Here is a 17,037-nt window from a genome sequence, read left to right as displayed (position 1 = left end):
GATATTCTTCTGAATACTAGAACTGAGTATACTCTCTCTCTCTGTTACATTAATCATAAAAATAACTACTGGCTTATGTGCCCAGAGTCAAAATCAGACATTGAACATCAGGCAATAAAACCAACAGAAATTAGGCACTAAATCTGAAAGTGATTTAAGAAACCGTATTTTTCTTTTTTGCTTTCTTTTTCTTTGGTTTTCATGATTATTTGTTCCATAGGAGCAATTCTGTGTGGATTTGCTTAAATAAACTATTAATATTTATGTTCTTACACAGGTAGCATGAGAAACGTTAGAAATGGGAAAAGAGACTGGCAAAAAAGATCAGAATGAATTTAAATCCAGTAAACTGAATATCAGTTCCTAGGATCTGAAGAAAATGTTTGTAGCAGTTAGAATGAGTGGATGTGTGTATCCTAAATATCATGATTTAGCCTGAGTCCAGTTGTCAAAGATTCTAATCATCTGTAGTATACGATTTGTCTTCAAAATCTATCAGGAGGATTTTAAGGTCTGACTAAACCCCAAATGAGTGAAAAAAATCTCATTTTTCACTAATTGATTTTAAGTTCACCTCTAATTTCTCTTCTGAGAAATTTCACATTCCAGAAATATTGATATGGACAACTAAAATCCCAATTACTATTGAATAGAAACACAGACACAGAAATTTAGAGGACATTAGCCCTTGGCAGTTTGGACAGTAATTGAGCCCTGGGTTCCCAATTAGATAAGGTCAAAGACTGCCATTTGATTACGGATACAAAACTTCCAGACACTGAACTCAGAGAGAATCTATACCTCAAACTGGCATCCTCCCTGATGGTTTGTTCTATTTTTTTTAAGACTTTATTTTTTTTAGAGAAGTTTTAGGTTTACGACAAAATTGAGAGGAAGGTGCAGAGATTTCCCATGTACTTCCTGCCCCTACACATGCATACCCTCCCCCATTATCAACATCACTCACCAGAATGGTACATTTTTTACCAAGAATGAACATACATTCACACATTATAATCACCTAAAGTCCACAGTTTACCTTAGGGTTCACTCTTGGTGTTGTACATTCTATGGGTTTTGATAAATGTATAATGACATTTATCCATCATTATAATACCATACAGAGTAGTTTCACTGCCCCCAAAAGCCTCTGTGCTCTGCCTATTCATCCCTCCCTCTCCTGCCAATCCTTGGCAACCACTGATCTTTTCATTGTCTCCATAGTTTAGCCTTTCCAGGATGTCATATAGTTGGAATCATACGGCATGTAGCCTTTTCAGATTGGCTTCTTTCACTTAGTAACATGTATTCAAGGTTCCTTTATGTCTTTTCATGGCTTGATAGCTCATTTCTTTTCAGCACTGAATAATATTCCATTGTCTGGATGTACTATAGTTTATTTATCCATTCATCCACTGAAAGACATCTTGGCTGTTTCTAAGTTTTGACAATTATAAATAAAGTTGCTATAAATATCCATGTGGGGGCCGGCCCGGTGGCACAAGCAGTTAAGTGCACTCGCTCTGCTGCGGCGGCCCGGGGTTCGCCGGTTCGGATCCTGGACACGCACCGATGCACCACTTGGCAAGCCATGCTGTGGCGGCATCCCATATAAAGTGGAGGAAGATGGGCATGGATGTTAGCCCAGGGCTAGTCTTCCTCACCAAAAAAAAAAAAAAGGAGGATTGGCAGATGTTAGCTCAGGGCCGATCTTCCTCACAAAAATAAATAAATAAATAAATAAATATCCGTGTGTAGGTTTTTGTGTGGACATAAGTTTTCAGCTCCTTTGGGTAAATACCAAGAAGCATATTTGGTGGATTGTATGGTAAGAAGATGCTTAGTTTTGTAAGAAAACACTAAACTGTCTTTGAAAGTGGCTGTACCATTTTGCCTTCCCACCAACAATGTATGAGAGTTCCTGTGGCTCCTCATCTTCACCAGTAAACACAGTGTTGCCTGTGTTTCAGATTTTGGCCATTCTAATAGCTGAATAGTGGTCTCACTGTTGTTTTAATTTGCAATTACCTGATGACATATGATGTAGAGTTGTTTGATTTTTTTCAAATATATCTGATGAAATATTAGTGATCAATCATCATAATAATAAAAAAATGGCTCTTATTCCACACATGGATTTAATGTGTGGACATGGTCAAAGAGTAAAGAATATTAGTGTATTTGTCATCTTACATAAAGATATTCATTATACCTTTTAATGAATACTAGGGTGCCTATAAGTCTTAGTTTTCCTGAGACAGTCCTGGTTTATGCCTTTAGTTCCAGTATCCTTTCTGGTTTAGCATTTGTCTCAGATTTTTTATTTCTTAATGAAGTATTATTAACAATACTTTCACTTAAGTAAGCTTCTTGTACAGAGAAGTGTCAATTCATGAGCTTAACAATTTCAAATTTAATAACCAATAAATGCAGTTTTGAAGACATGTTCAAGCAATTTTACAAAAAAGTTAAAAAAAATAAGGCCATGTGCCGGCCCCGTGGCTTAGCGGTTAAGAGCTCACGCTCCGCTGCTGGCAGCCTGGGTTCGGATCCCGGGCGCGCACCGACGCACCGCTTCTCCGGCCATGCTGGGGCCGCGTCCCACATACAGCAACTAGAGGGATGTGCAGCTATGACATACAACTATCTACTGGGGCTTTGGGGGAAAAATAAATAAAATTATAAAAAAAAAGGCCATATTAAAACATATTCTTCAAAACTTTTCAGGGACACAGTAATAGAGGTGGATATGGCTAAGAAACTGATTAAAGTATATTAATTGAATTGAGAACAATTATTTTGCTCATGTAATTTTTGATGTTCAGACAATCAATAGAAAATGATTTTTAAAATTTTTGCTGTAATGTACATGGATATGTTATTGTCACTTTTTGGAGCTAGAACTTTGATTTTGGAAATACTTTTAGAATAGAACCATTTTGTAATTCTACCAACTGAATAAAAGTTATTTTTCAGTCAATAAATATTTCAAAAATTATAGAATTTTAATAATATTAGCAATCACTTTTAATTTTAAGTGTGTCCTGGCTCGGGAGATAAATTTATATAGTCACCCTAGTACTGATCAATAAAATTTAAACTATATATGAATGAGGTGGTATAATAATTGTTTTTTATGCTTTCAAAGAGAAAGTTAAAAGTACAGAAGCCAGCAGTAGACTAAAAAATTATTATGCTAAAAAACATAAACAAGAGAAAAACTTTTATAACTCCCACCCAAATATAATCATTCTTCTGAAAGAAATAAGATTCCGACTATAAAAATGTCTGCACTTTCTCAAAACAACATATCTAGTAGATCCGAGTGTATCTTATTGTATAAGGTGTCTGAAGTATTTCATTCATGTGGGAATTTTAAACTTATATGTACGTGCATTTTGAGGTAAGAGTATGTTCCTTTACTAAGCATGACACAAAAACTCCAAAATTCAATAGCTCTAGTTGTGTAACACGGTCAGATCATATTGTCTCTTTCACAGAACAAGGGGGGATAGATGGTACACTCTGGGGTCCCCCTTGAATCTGTGACTGGAGGCCCATTGTTTTAGGAAGAAAAAGACTCTTTCCTTTTCCATGTTCTCCTGCATTCAATTTCTGTTTATATGTTATTTCCACTTCTGAGGCTCCAAGTCAGTTAGGAACTTACAATTCTATAAATTATTTTGGAATTTTCTTCCTTAATGATACACTTCTATCCAATTTGAAACCTGTGGTTTCATGTTCATTTCAACCTAGTAAAACCCAGCTGAGTTAAAAATAGCTCATAACTTTAAAAAGAAACAAGAGATTCCTATAGCATTGGAAAAAAGCACCATAGTCACTGCTAATGATATTCTAAACTTGGTGTTGGTTATTTTCCATTTGCCAGCACCCTCCCTCCCCTAATTCCCCAGCTTTTTCTGCCTTGCTCAGGGCTGGGAGCTGACCTCTATGGCATAGTCGCCCAGGATCCCTCATTCTCCGGCTTTCTTTTGGGTTCTACCAATGAACAGCATCAGTAGGAGATTGGGGAAAGTCGGGATATTCATTCCTCTTGTTCTTTCCCCGTCTTGCTAGAGTGCTGATAATTGCTGAGCCCCTAAGGCCACAGTTCCTACGCAGGGGCCCTCTTTCCATGGTTCTAGTTCTCATCAGCCTCTGTTAGTAGAACTGTTCTCTCTCCTTGCCTCTTCGGACCTTATAGTGACAATGGTTTCTTGCTGTTAATAGTCCCTGGGTACTTCATCATACCTTGTTGGTTGCCCTGGCCCTGCTCACACCTCTGTAAATAGCCCCTTCCAAAATTTATTCATTTCAACCCTTTTGAGTGCGTCATTTATTTTCTACAGAACTCTGACTGGCAGGCCTGGTCTCACACAATGAATTCTCTGAATCTAACTTTTAATTCCACACTGCTTCTACATTGCTGTTAGAAGTATGAAGTCTTGATAGTTCAGGGTTTATGGAATCCAGGGTTTGTTTGGAATCATTGGCAAGTGAAAATTAAATTTCATTTAAAAAATGGGGAAAATAAACACAATTTAACCTGCCCTCTATATATTTCTGAAAGCACAAGAAATAAGGAATATTCTCAATCTATACTACAACTCTGTCATTTAGCAATGAAATTCTTCTAGAAAAGTTATTTCAGGAAAACTTCTCATTCATTGCATCACAAGTACTGTTTTAAGTAGAAATTGTGAGTTCCTATAGATTTTCACTAAATAAAAAATTGGAAGGCAACTATCCTGAGAGACATCCAGACTGAGCAATTTTCGTAAAGCAGACTAGAAAGTTAACCATCATGCCAGGCCACTCTGTGGAGGTTCCAGTGATGACAAGGCATTTTGCTCTCATCCCTTCACTAGGAAAAAGCAAATGCAACCCAGATGTCACTTGGGACTGCCCTGACCCTTACAGAGTGTGTCCAACCCCCGATTTCAGAACTTGGAATGTCCAGTGACCTCTCAATGACCTCTGCAAATATCTGACAAACATCTAGTGGATCTTTTGTTTTCATTCCAGAATCCATGCTGGCCAGTTAGATGTAGCATCTTGTACAAACTTAACATAAAACTTTTCTCCATGCCTGCTTCTGCAGGAAACCCAAACACAACAACCACATTATGATTTGTAAATAATGAAGAATTCTGGGATCACTGTGAGAGAATCACACTGAAAAACATCCTGTCACCCTCTCTCTGACTACCCTCCTTCAGTCCTTGTCTCTCCTCACTCTCCCCTCCGCCTTCTCTCCCTCTCCCTTACTTCCCCTCTTCCTTTTTCTCTCTCTCTCTTCTTCACGCTGGCCCTTCCATAAGTACTTGTTCACGGCATATGACCTCATCTCTGTCTTTTGTGATGGTACCTGTAATCCATATTGTCACATCCACTCCTTTTTTCAAAGGAAATTCTAACGAATATATTTCTCTGCTTTGGTGCACAAATAATTTACATAAATACAATTACTAGGAAATGCCCAATTAATTCCTTAGAGAAACCTGAAGGTCTGCTACAAAGAAAATGTCTTTAAGAAATTAACTAGAGAATGAGGTTTAACGAAAGTACAATTTGAACCTCTCAACCATTGAAAGAGGCTCAGATTTTTAAAATATAAATATTTCCAAATATTTTGTGATGGTCAAAATCTGTGAACTAATAAATCTTGGCAAAACCCTTTAGAATAAACCACCATGTACTACATGTTGGGGGGAGGGTAGGGACAGCAAAGATGGTACCATGAGAATTTGCCTTTGTGAGTCAGGATCATTTTACAGATGTGCTAGTCATCTCTGTCATAGGTTGAGTTCTCCAGAAGAGGACTATAACATGAAAATTTGTGTACAAAGATTTATTAAGGAAGTTCTCCTAGAAGACAAGGAAGGAAAAGAAACCATGCAAGGGTGTGTTTTAAGCAAAGTTCTGTAGAGGGTAGCTTCATTTTAATCCTGCAGGAGTAGAGTGTGAGTCATGTCCCATCCTGTGAAAAAGGGCCTCCCCATCTCAACTCCCAGGAACTTCTGGCTTTGGAGCAAAGTGACTTGACTTGAGGACAGTCCTTCAGGGAAGAGTCACAGGGGCAGACTCTTGCAAGCAAAAGCACTCCAAAGCCAGGGAAGGGGGACTGTGGTAATTTTAAAACATCTCTACAGATTCTCCAACATTCTTTCCACAAAAGGGAGACTAATTTTCTTTCCCTTAAAAATAGGCTTGCCTTAATGACTCACTTCTAATGAATAGAATGCAGCAGAAGTGACACTGCTTGAATTTCACAGCTACGTTCAAAAACGTATTACACTCGCTGATTCTAACATATTCTCTTGGGCTGGTTTTGCCCTTAAAAATCAGGTACCATGTAATGAGGAAGCCCAGGCCAAATGCAGACGTCTGGCTGACAGCCCCAACTAAGGTCTAAGGCCAAAGCCACCATCAACCACAGACATGTGAATGAGGTAGACTTCCAATGATTCCAACACTCAGCTTTCCCGCTGATGCACCAGACATCATGCTCAGAGGCTATTCTGCCCTTTCGGTGCCTGGCCCAAACCCCTGACCTGCAGAATTCATGAGCATAATAAATGATTGTTTTCTGCCACTGAGTTGTGGAGTAATTTTTTACATAGCCATAGGATCTGGAACAGGCACAGAAAACGTAAACGTTTCTGTGGGAAGTTTCTGAAAGAATATGGGTGGAGCACTGCAATCTGTGACGGTCCCTAAAGATATTTTTTGACCAAGTCATTGTGAATACCTTTTTTGCCTCAGATGATTGGCTAGACTCATGGGATAGTGTGATTTAGTGGAAAGAACTCTGGCCACGGAGTCACAAGACCTGGGTTCAAATTCCAGCTCGGCCACCCGTCCCCAAATCTCTTAGAATCAGAGTTTTCTTATCAGTAATATAGAGATAATTATATCTATTTGACAGGTTGTTTTTGAGAATTGAATAAGATATGCAAGACTATCTGAGACACAGATGACACTCCTCTCAGTGAGGAGTTTTCTTTCTCCATCAAGTGTGTGCCCACTTCACATAGACCAATGCTATTTCAACCCAACTCTTGCTCAGGTGAACAATTCTCTTTGCCAATAGAGGAGAGGCTGAGACTTTTTCTTTGACTTAGGACTTTTTCTGTGTTAGAAAACCTTTTTCTGCTCCATTAATGATCTCAGAGGACACTTTTATGAACTTATTTTTTTTCATACTAAATAGATGGTCTGTGCAGTTAATGTCTTCTTTTTTTTTTAATTTTTTGTTTATTGCAGTAACATTGGTTTATAACATTGTAAAAATTTCAGGTGTACATCATTGTACTTCTATTTCTGCATAGATTACATCATGTTCACCACCAAAATACTAATTACAACCCATCACCACACACATGCACCGAATTACCCTTTCACCCTCCTCCCTCCCCCCTTCCCCTCTGGTAACCACCAATCCAATCTCTGTCCCTATGTGTTTGTTTATTGTTGTTATTATCTACTACTTAATGAAGGAAATCATACGGTATTTGACCTTCTCCCTCTGACTTATTTCACTTTGCATTATACCCTCAATGTCCATCCACGTTGTCACAAATGGCTGGATTTCATCGTTTCTTATGTCTTATGGGGGGCCGGCCCGGTGGCGCAAGCGGTTAAGTGCGCGAGCTCCGCTGCAGTTAATGTCTTAAAGAACACTTACAATTCTCATTTAGGGTACCATTATTATTAAATAATATGGCATTCTCCATTTATAGAAACCATCTTGACTGTTGGAAGCATTGTCAAAACCATATTTGGTAAACCAGGAATGAAATGCATCCTTATTAAGTTATTCAACAATTTTGAAGTTTACATTTGGAACCATTCACAGAGTTCTTTTTAAGCTATTAATTTCACACAAGGCAAGGAAGACATGTCTAGACAAATGTTCCTTAAAAGAAGTATTTTAAAATAAAGCCTTTTCTGAAATGGCTACATACTCTTGTGCCCAAACATTTTACTTTGAACTCACTGCATTATTTGCTGTCTTGAAAGCAAGCTAATGTTCTATGAACTAGCCAGACTTCCAGAGGGTTCTGAGTTGTACAATGACAAATTTTCAGGGGTGTGAAAAAAACTTAGTTTTGTTAACAAAAAGATCTTTGACAGGACATTTTTATGAAGATCTTTTTTTATTTAATGGGATTTATGGGCCTATGGACATAAAAAATAATGGGGAGACCATTTTCTAGTTTTAAGAAGAGTCCAACATGAAAATATTGAAAAATCGAAATAAGAACCTCTGTGATTTGTAGTGGCATATTATTTGGTTATTGGTAAAACGATCTGCCAAGACCACAGAATTTTAAAATCTTATTTGGCTTCCACATATTGCTGACTTTCTCAAGGAACCATGTTTGACCAAATCAATATGATTCAAACAAATTGTTGATACACAAAATAATTAATTCAGCTGAACTCAAGACTGTCGTGAAACTGATATATGACTAATTATTCCCACCTGTGAGGGGCTTTCTAGGCAAAAGCACTGGAGTTAAAGGCAGGGCTATATCTTGCCTAATTATTTCTGTCTTCTCCAGCATTATCTCTGGGGGAGAAAGAAGTTGCCCCTGGGAGACGTACCTTCATAAATCACTTCTACACAAATCCTCATATCATGATCTGGAAAGTGACTCCAGAAGATGCCACACTGCCAACATCCCACAGGTGAGATGAACAATAGCCAGAGGAATTTTGGAGTCATGAAGAGTTTTGACTTCCTTATAACTCTTCTAACCCATTCATGCAACAAGTATTTACAGAGTGCCTACTGTGTGCCAGGCACAATTCTAAGCACTGAGAATAGCAGTAAACCAAAGAGAAAAAGATCCCTGCCTTTATGAAGCACATATTATAGGATGCGGAGGCAGATGATAAGCAAACAAAATATATGTATACATACAATATATCTGATGGTGTTGAGTAGCATAGAGAAACACAAGACAGGAAAGTGAGTGTGGAGAGTAGGAATTACTGTTTTACATGGAGTCATCTGGGAAAGCTTCACCTGTAAAGTAACATTTGAACAGAGACCTGAAAAAGATCAGGAAACAAGCCATTCAAAGACTTGAGGAAGAGCAGTCCAAGCACAGAGAGCACCAAATACAAAATCTCTGAGGTGAGAGTCAGCTTGGCAAATACAAGGAATGCCAAAAAGACCAGTGTGGCTGCAGCAGCAGGACAAGGAGGAGAACAGTGGGAGCGGAGGTCACAGAGGAGGTGACTAGACCTCACAGTTAAATTCATGCAGTGAATGCAAGAATTAAGAGAGTCTTTGAAGAGAAAGAAAATAATATATCAAGGACAGAATTTATGGAAATGCCTCCATTTAGGGGTCGAAAAAGATAAGGAGGTAGCAAAGGCTATTAAAAGAAGATGGCAAGGGGACCCCAGGAGAGAGAAGTGACACAAAGCCTTGGAAAGAGAAATTAATAAAAGAGAGGCTGTTCAACAGTGTCAACTGAGCATCAACTGTTTCATATTCTGTGTGAAAGCAAGAACCGAGCAAAAGCCTTTCAATTTGGTAATTAGAGGTTTACAAGAGATCTTTGAGAGGACAGTTTCCCCTGAGTGGTGGGAGTGGATGTCAAGTTGGAAAGTAGGAAGAGTAAGTAGTGAAGAAAAGCAGGTAGCACATGTGGACTGCCTTCTCTGCCTCCTCCTCCTTCTCCTTCTTTTTTTTTGGATAAATTTAGTCACAAATGGAAAAAGGGAGACAGGATGATACTTTGACAGCACAGCAAGTATCACAAGAATAGCTGTTGGCTTTCCCTCTTGGTGAATACATGGCCGGTGAATCATTGCGGAATTCAAAATCAAGCAGATGCTCACAATGTTTCGACTAGGGAACATACAGTAACCTACAGCGACTCTTGCCAAAAGGCTTGTTGGGATGAGACACAATCTCTCCTTTAGTTGGCTCTTAAGATAAAATTAGTTTTTGCTAGGGTTATTTATCCATCCTCTCTGACCCCCACCCCACTGTTAATTCGACAGGAAGACTCAGTTATTCCAGTTCATCTTGGCACACTTGTTAAAACAGTAAAAGCAATATTTCTAAGCAGGTACTATTAAAACAGATCAATGATAATGGATTTTGGTGAAAGGGATTAACCAAATCTTCTAGGTTTCATTCTACAGTGGTTATAAAGACATTTTCTAGGTCTTTTTTTTTAATTTAAATTTTATAATTCCTTAAAAAAATTTGGCAGATGTATGCTAAGCTAACTGGCCGGCCCTCTAATTTTGTTCTTTGTTCAATTCCTATGGCAGTACTGACATTCAATAAATGTTATGTATTAATATTAATACTTTCCATGTTACCTTCATTAAGTTTTTATACCTTAATTAAATGATTACACTGGAAGCAAATCAGGAAATCGGATGATTATAAAACATTTCACCCCCAAAAGTCAAAGATCAACGTGTTAAAATCCAATGCACACTCTTCATGATCGACCAAAGAAAGCACATTTATGGCATTACATACAAGGTGTGATTTGCTTTTCTCTCCTTAAACTAGGGAACAAAATGAACATCCAATGATGTTTTTGGCTGGTTGGCCTTCCCAGGATGTGCTATTAGAATATCTTTGGGTCAGCCACATTTTGCCTTCACACAAACAGTAAGACGCTAAGCTTGAAATCCCCATTAGAAAAAACAAGTTTTACAGTAGAAATTAGGATCTGGCTCACTGGTGCTACAGCTCTCTGGGGCACTGCCCCATTGTAACCTAGATCACAGAGCAGATGAAAGGGAAGATTAATGCCAAATGGATCAATCACGCTAGTAAAGTTCTTCGTAGGGAATGCTGAGAACAATCTCTTGCTGGTTAGGGTGGGAGGCCAGTGAAATTTCTGTACTAGAAATATGTTTAGACAAAAAATAATCTTTCTAAGTCCCAATCACCTAAATCAGTGCTAAATGTGAGAGAAGGTGAGGGTGAACAGAGGAAAGAGCATACAAAACATATGTTGTAAAATCTAGAGGAAGACTCAAGGCCAATCTTAAAACACCAAGCATTAAAAATATTCTCTTAATTAAGTTTTCCAACTCTTTTAGAGAACAGGTCTTTATTGGCTTGCTTTTTGCTTTGTGACTCACCAGTTATAGCATGAATTGTGTTTTGTTTTTCAAAAACTTTGGTTTTCAAAAGATATTTGTATTACAATGTCAAGCTGGGTGTTCTTAACTTAAACTCCCTTGGTTTGAATGACCCTCTAAAATGCAGGTGTTTCCCCATCACACAGGGATGAAACAGGATCTTTTTGGTCCAACAAAATTTTATTAGAAAAAGTACTACATTTTTACTGTAAATGGATAAATGATCCAACATTTGATTAACAACAGTAAATTAGAAGTAGCCAAGAGCAGGGAAGGTGTATATATTTCAAACTCTAAAATTAAGGTGGAGGAAAAACCAGGAGAAATTAGTTATGAGAATGCAAAAATATTTGTACAGTTGTCCCCCTCATTTACAGTTTCACTTTCCATGATTTTAGTTACCAGTGGTCAACTGTAATCCAAAAATATCAAATGGAAAATTCCAGAAATAAACAATTCATAAGTTTTAAATTGTGCACTGGTCTGAGCAATGTGATGAAATCTCATGCCATCCTACTCTGTCCTGCCAGGGACCTGAATCATCCCTTTGTCCAGCATATCCACATCGTATACGCTATTGCCTGTTAGTCACTTGGTAGCCATCTTGGTTATCAGATCAACTGTTGTGGTATCACAATGTTTGTGTTCAAGTAACCTTTGTTTTAATTAATAATGGCCCCAAAAGCACAAGAGTAGTGATGCTGGCAATTGGGATATGCCAAGAGAAGTTATTGTTGTTAGTCTCTTACTGTGCCTAATTTATAAATTAAACTTTATCATAGGTATGTATGTATACGAATAAACATAGTATATATAGAGTTCGGTACTATCTGTGGTTTCAGGCATCCACTGGGGGTCTTAGAATGTATGCCCCGTGGATAAGGGAGGACTACTGTACATCAGAGATGTCTGACTAATAACCATTGTGAAGAAGGTGAAACTGGGGGTCAATTTGCTTTAACTACACTAAGTTAGTTGTCTGTATGCAAAAGTAGTTAGATAATGCATTACTAAAGCCACCCTATAGATAATATCTCTGATGCTTGAGTCACCATGGTAATATGTGCTTAAGTTTCTCAGGAGCTAAGAGTTGACTTGTTGTCCAATTCAGGCTGGTTATGACCACCAATTCATCAACTGAGCCTGTGCAAATGCCTGATAGGTGACCCTTTAACATTAGGGGGCAGAAAACTCCACCCTCAGGTCATGCTAACACCACCATTTTGTGAACATGCATCCTATGAAGAGCCGTGAAGCTTGACTACCCTTGAGCAGATCATCTATTACCTCACTTATCCTTACCTCCAGTCATCTATCCCCACACTTCAGATCACCATGCCCCTTTAGTCCATAAATATCCCTAATATCCATTTTTGATGAGGCAGATTTGGGACTTGTTCTCCTGTCTCCTCACTTGGCTGCCTTGTGAGAAAACCTTTTCTCTGCTGCTAACTCATCATCTTGGTGATTGGCATACCATGCGGTAGGAAAAACGGGCCTGGTTCCGTAACAAAGGGAGGAGTCTTCACAGAGGTATTGGAGTGGGGATGGGAAATAGCATAGCATTCAGTTGTTTTCCTTCTTCCTTCATGAAGTTCTTGTCTCTTCTTTCCTCAGGTAAGATACATATCAGAAACCATTGGTTGAGGAATGATTCTGGATTTCTAATACATTCAAGTTCTAAGTATTGATTGATATCTGTGTTATGGAAGCTTCAGATTCTTTCTTCCCTTTTCAATATCCCCTACTCCATGTAACACCTCAAAATTAACAATATTTGAAGATAATCAGTATTACTTTTCAGACCTAAAGGATTTCCGTTCTTCAAACTAGCTTTAAGATTCAGGATTAAATGTACCTTTTTCCTTTCAAAAATTAATTTAGTTTTACTAGAAAATGCTCATATATACTCAGGGTTGATACTGACTTGGACCCAGATCTCTCCTGGCAATGGTGAAATATCTTCAGTACAATCTCTATACCCAGTCACATTACTCTGTTAAGCAGAATTTAAATGAGATAAATAGTACCGACTGGAAGAAAGCTAGTCAGTCTCTCTATAGGAAACCAACGTGTTTCCTTAAGGGCCTTAAGGGAAGGAGAAAGTTGTCATCTACATACCACTACTTCTCTGCTTTTGCCTACTACCTGGATTTACATAGCTTTTGTTTTTGTGGGAGTTGTGATGATAATTAGAACGTTAAATTTGTTAAGATTGATTTCCTCTTAAGAGGAAGATAAAATAATTTAAGCCCATTTATAGTCCTTAATTTCAACTAGCCATTTTTACAACCTGTTCTACAGGACTATAAATTTTTTGGAGAGAGGCAAAAACTAGGGGTGCTCTTGTATTTCACCATTATTTTAAAAAATATTTTCTTTGTTTTAAAAGGCCATTTGCGGAAACATTCCCTCCCATTATTTCAGGTTTTCCCCTGAGTTAGTTTAAGATGGATTCAGCTCGGCAGAATCTTCAGCTTCAACTGCGCTTGGGAACACCGTGGTTAGAGTACAGCCAATTGATAGTTAAAAGGACTATACCTTTTTAATTAATAGGTTTCCACCTCAAATTCTTGTTAAAAACAGTAAAGTAAAAAGCAATCAGGGCAGAAGCTTCAGTGGGCCACAATGGTGGCCATGAGGTCAAAAAGCCTCTCCTTCTCAAAGTTGTCCTCTGTAAGCACACTGTGGATAACAAATGTTCTTCTGATCAATCACCTCCCAAAGCAAAGTCCACATATTTAGGTTCCCAATTCCAGACATTCTTTCTTCAATGTCTTCTGAAGTTGATTCTGGTACCAAACCAAAAAAGATTGTGGGTTCAAACTACCAGGAAGTAATTAGGCGTTGATGGACTGTACCGTCTGCTGGCATTATGGAGGATGAAGGCCTTGGAGCTGAGATCTTAGATCCAAAATTCAGTATGGCAGACCACCCACAAGATCAGTCTTCTGACAGACAACCCTCAGGAAAATGCCTACTGCAAGAGACCACGAGCCAAGGAACAAACTAAAGTAAGCACGGTTTTCTTTAATAGAAAATCTTTCTCGCTCTCCAAACACACACAGACGTACACACACAGACACACACATGCAGAGGCATGCATGCACGCATGATACACGTGCAAACACGCACATTCCATATGGATATAAAATTTATAATTCCTTCAATATCCTGTCTTTAATCATCTCCCAAATATAACCAAACTTGTACAATGCAACCTGTTTATAACATTGGTTTCAGAAAACAGGCCGCATGCTAGCATCGTGGAGAGAGACGCGTCATGCTAAGACAAAGATGCCAGGATGAGTAAGAAAACATTATTTTGTTCTGAAGAAGCATAGAGTTTAGCATGCACCAATGAAGATGATATGTATACAATCCAAGTGGAATTTAAAAAATCACTTTAAGGGAAGTATAAAGTGTTAAAAGGCTCAAAGGTGGGTGAGATATGTCTATTTGGGTTTGTCATCCTGATGAGTATAGCATACGTAATTTAACCTTGAAGCATAGCAAGACACTTAGATTGTAACCTTATTAAATTAATATATTTGTTTTCTATATGTATACCGTGTCATTCATAAAACACTTTTGTTAGTAGACATTATTATTGCTATAGCAATACTTCCCATGTATTGAATGTACCAGTGTATATTAGGCATTTTGTTTTTTATTAGGTGTTCAAATATTTTCGAATGACTGAATGAAGTGCTACAAATAGAATGCCAACCAAGCAACTGGCTGATTCCAAAGTCCTTGCTTTTTTCATCACAATATGCTACCTTTCCAAAGCAGAGTCTCAACCTTGCCTATCCATTAGAATTATCTAGGGAGCCAGAAAAATTACTGATGCCTAGGTACCATGTCCTAAAATTCTAGTTTAAGTGGTCTGGGGTACGGCCTGGGCGTCAGATTTCTTTAAAGTGCCTCAGGTGATGCTAATGTGCAGTAAAGGTTGAGAATCATTGCTCTAAATAAAGTCTTTTGAGATAAAAATACAGAAGCTCTTGTTTGCTAGACAAGGGCTTTAACAATTTAAACAAGAAAAAAAATTTTGGTGCTTTAGGATGGATTTAGATCATCTGTATATAATTAAACACTTTTAAACATCAGGGCTTTGTAAATGCAAGGGGCAGGTGGTGCAATTAGAAGATTCTTTAATGTTCAATTAGAAGATTCTTTAACGTTAAAAAGGCAATACCTCAACCAAAGGTAGAGATATATTCAGGTGAAGAGAATCAGCATTAACTAATTATAGTTACTTTATATAACTTCCTGTATGAAAATGCATGTAGTAATTAGGCACAAGGAGGGTTTTCTGTTATTTATCTTAAGAATTTTCCAAATGTCTTAAGCAATGTATTTGTCAGGTTTGAAAAGTTTCATATAAATTCTCAGGTCCCTCCATCCATACCTGAGTGTGATCTAGAAGTTCCCTGCAGACCTATCCACAGTTACTCCCTTTTACCCACTGCAGCACATTTGGATCAAATGTGCAGTAACTTCATACTAGTAAATTTATTGTTCAACCTACAAAGTGCCACATGAAAGGAGGGAAAATCTGAGATCTATACTGTGGTCACTGCTAACTCAGCCAAAGCTAACTCTTTGATATCTTTATGTTCTTAACATCTGCATTTTGCTCAGTCTCCAGTGTGGTAGGAGAGGTAATAGAGGAGACAGCTGAGAAAAGATGGAGGAAAAACAGCCCTCCAAAAACAGTATAATAAATTATTATAATGTATCTTCATTAACCATGCTCAGCAATGGTTTCAATTATTTACTTTTCAGTGGAGGTTTCAGGGTGAGTGAGGCTTTCTTTCAAGCTGCTTTATGATTCTTTAAAAAGCTGGGATGGAAAAAATTCTCAAGCCTTAGTGCTGAGATCCTAATTGAAGCCTCATTCCTACCGAAGCCAACAAGAGGAAGAAGCATAGGGGTATCCCATCTTGGAATCTACGGATCCCTTTTAATTGGTATACAGGATTGGGTCATTGTCTCCCCTTAGCAAACTAACTTGGCTCTATTTTTTTCTCACATTTTAGAAATTACATTTATTCTAAGGATACAAATAGCTTAAAGAAACTCTTTTATAGAACTATACTTCAGCAGTAGAAATATTATCTTCCTGGATCATCTAAACTAGAGTTCCTATACAGTAGAGCAAAGCTGCTAATTCTAGGATCAGTGCAAACTATCTTTTCACTTTTCATTATTTTGTACCAGACTTCAACTTCTAGTCACAACATGACTTGAATAGTTTGAAAATAAGACTTCTTTCCCATGCCAGCTGAAGGTGGCCTTTTCTGGAAGCCCACAAAAGATGGAATGTCTGAGATTCTGAAAGTTTCTCTCTGGAGTTTTAAGACAGTTCACACTTCCTCAAAGATGGTGCCAAATTCACCAAACTTTTCATAAGTCTGACCCAAATTGTAGACTGTGCACAGGGCCAACCACCAAGCCAAACTCATCTGGTTCAAATGTATAATTTCATTTGTAAAAGTGGCTGCATCTGGCAAAGAGAACAGTAGAACTGGGCACTTGTGCACAGCATGTGAGACCAGAGGCTGGGGATAGGCACAGGCCTACCAGGAAAGGAGCTTGAACTGGGCCTGGAGGTCCAGAAGGGCTAAATGGAGGGAAGTCAAGCAGTTGATGGTGAAGCCAATATGTATTTTCACAAAATTGCCTATTTTCTTCAAGTTTGAGAAAGCTGAACAGACAAATAATAACTAATGCCATTAGCACCCCAAATACTTCACTACTTTTGTAACTTTAAGTTCTGTTTCAAGCAGCTGAGAGTAAAAAGGAAAAAGATATGGCTATGAGTCTGAAGACATGGCCTTTGAAATGAGGTGGGGTGTGTGTGCCCCTGTCCAATGTCTGCGTAGGGGTAACATGCAAAAG

The 17,037-nt window shown here is 38.1% G+C and overlaps 1 long non-coding RNA gene across 3 annotated transcripts in view; it reads right to left on the bottom strand.

Annotated features, from left to right (window-relative positions):
- LOC131419263 (uncharacterized) overlaps positions 1–17,037 on the bottom strand; it is a 141,296-nt gene that overhangs the window by 61,773 nt on the left and 62,486 nt on the right. Inside the window, exon 7 of one of the 3 annotated variants that reach the window (XR_009223179.1) lies at positions 13,225–14,110. The exons of the other annotated variants lie outside the window; for them this stretch is intronic. This is a non-coding gene — a long non-coding RNA (uncharacterized LOC131419263). Of the gene's footprint in view, positions 1–13,224; positions 14,111–17,037 lie in introns of those variants that run through there. 3 annotated transcript variants of the gene reach the window in all.

This window comes from Diceros bicornis, chromosome 20 (genome assembly GCF_020826845.1).
Source record: "Diceros bicornis minor isolate mBicDic1 chromosome 20, mDicBic1.mat.cur, whole genome shotgun sequence".
NCBI lineage: Eukaryota > Metazoa > Chordata > Mammalia > Perissodactyla > Rhinocerotidae > Diceros > Diceros bicornis.
The sequence above is the reverse complement of the archived record's forward strand: the minus strand, read 5'-3'. Positions and strand labels throughout refer to the sequence as shown.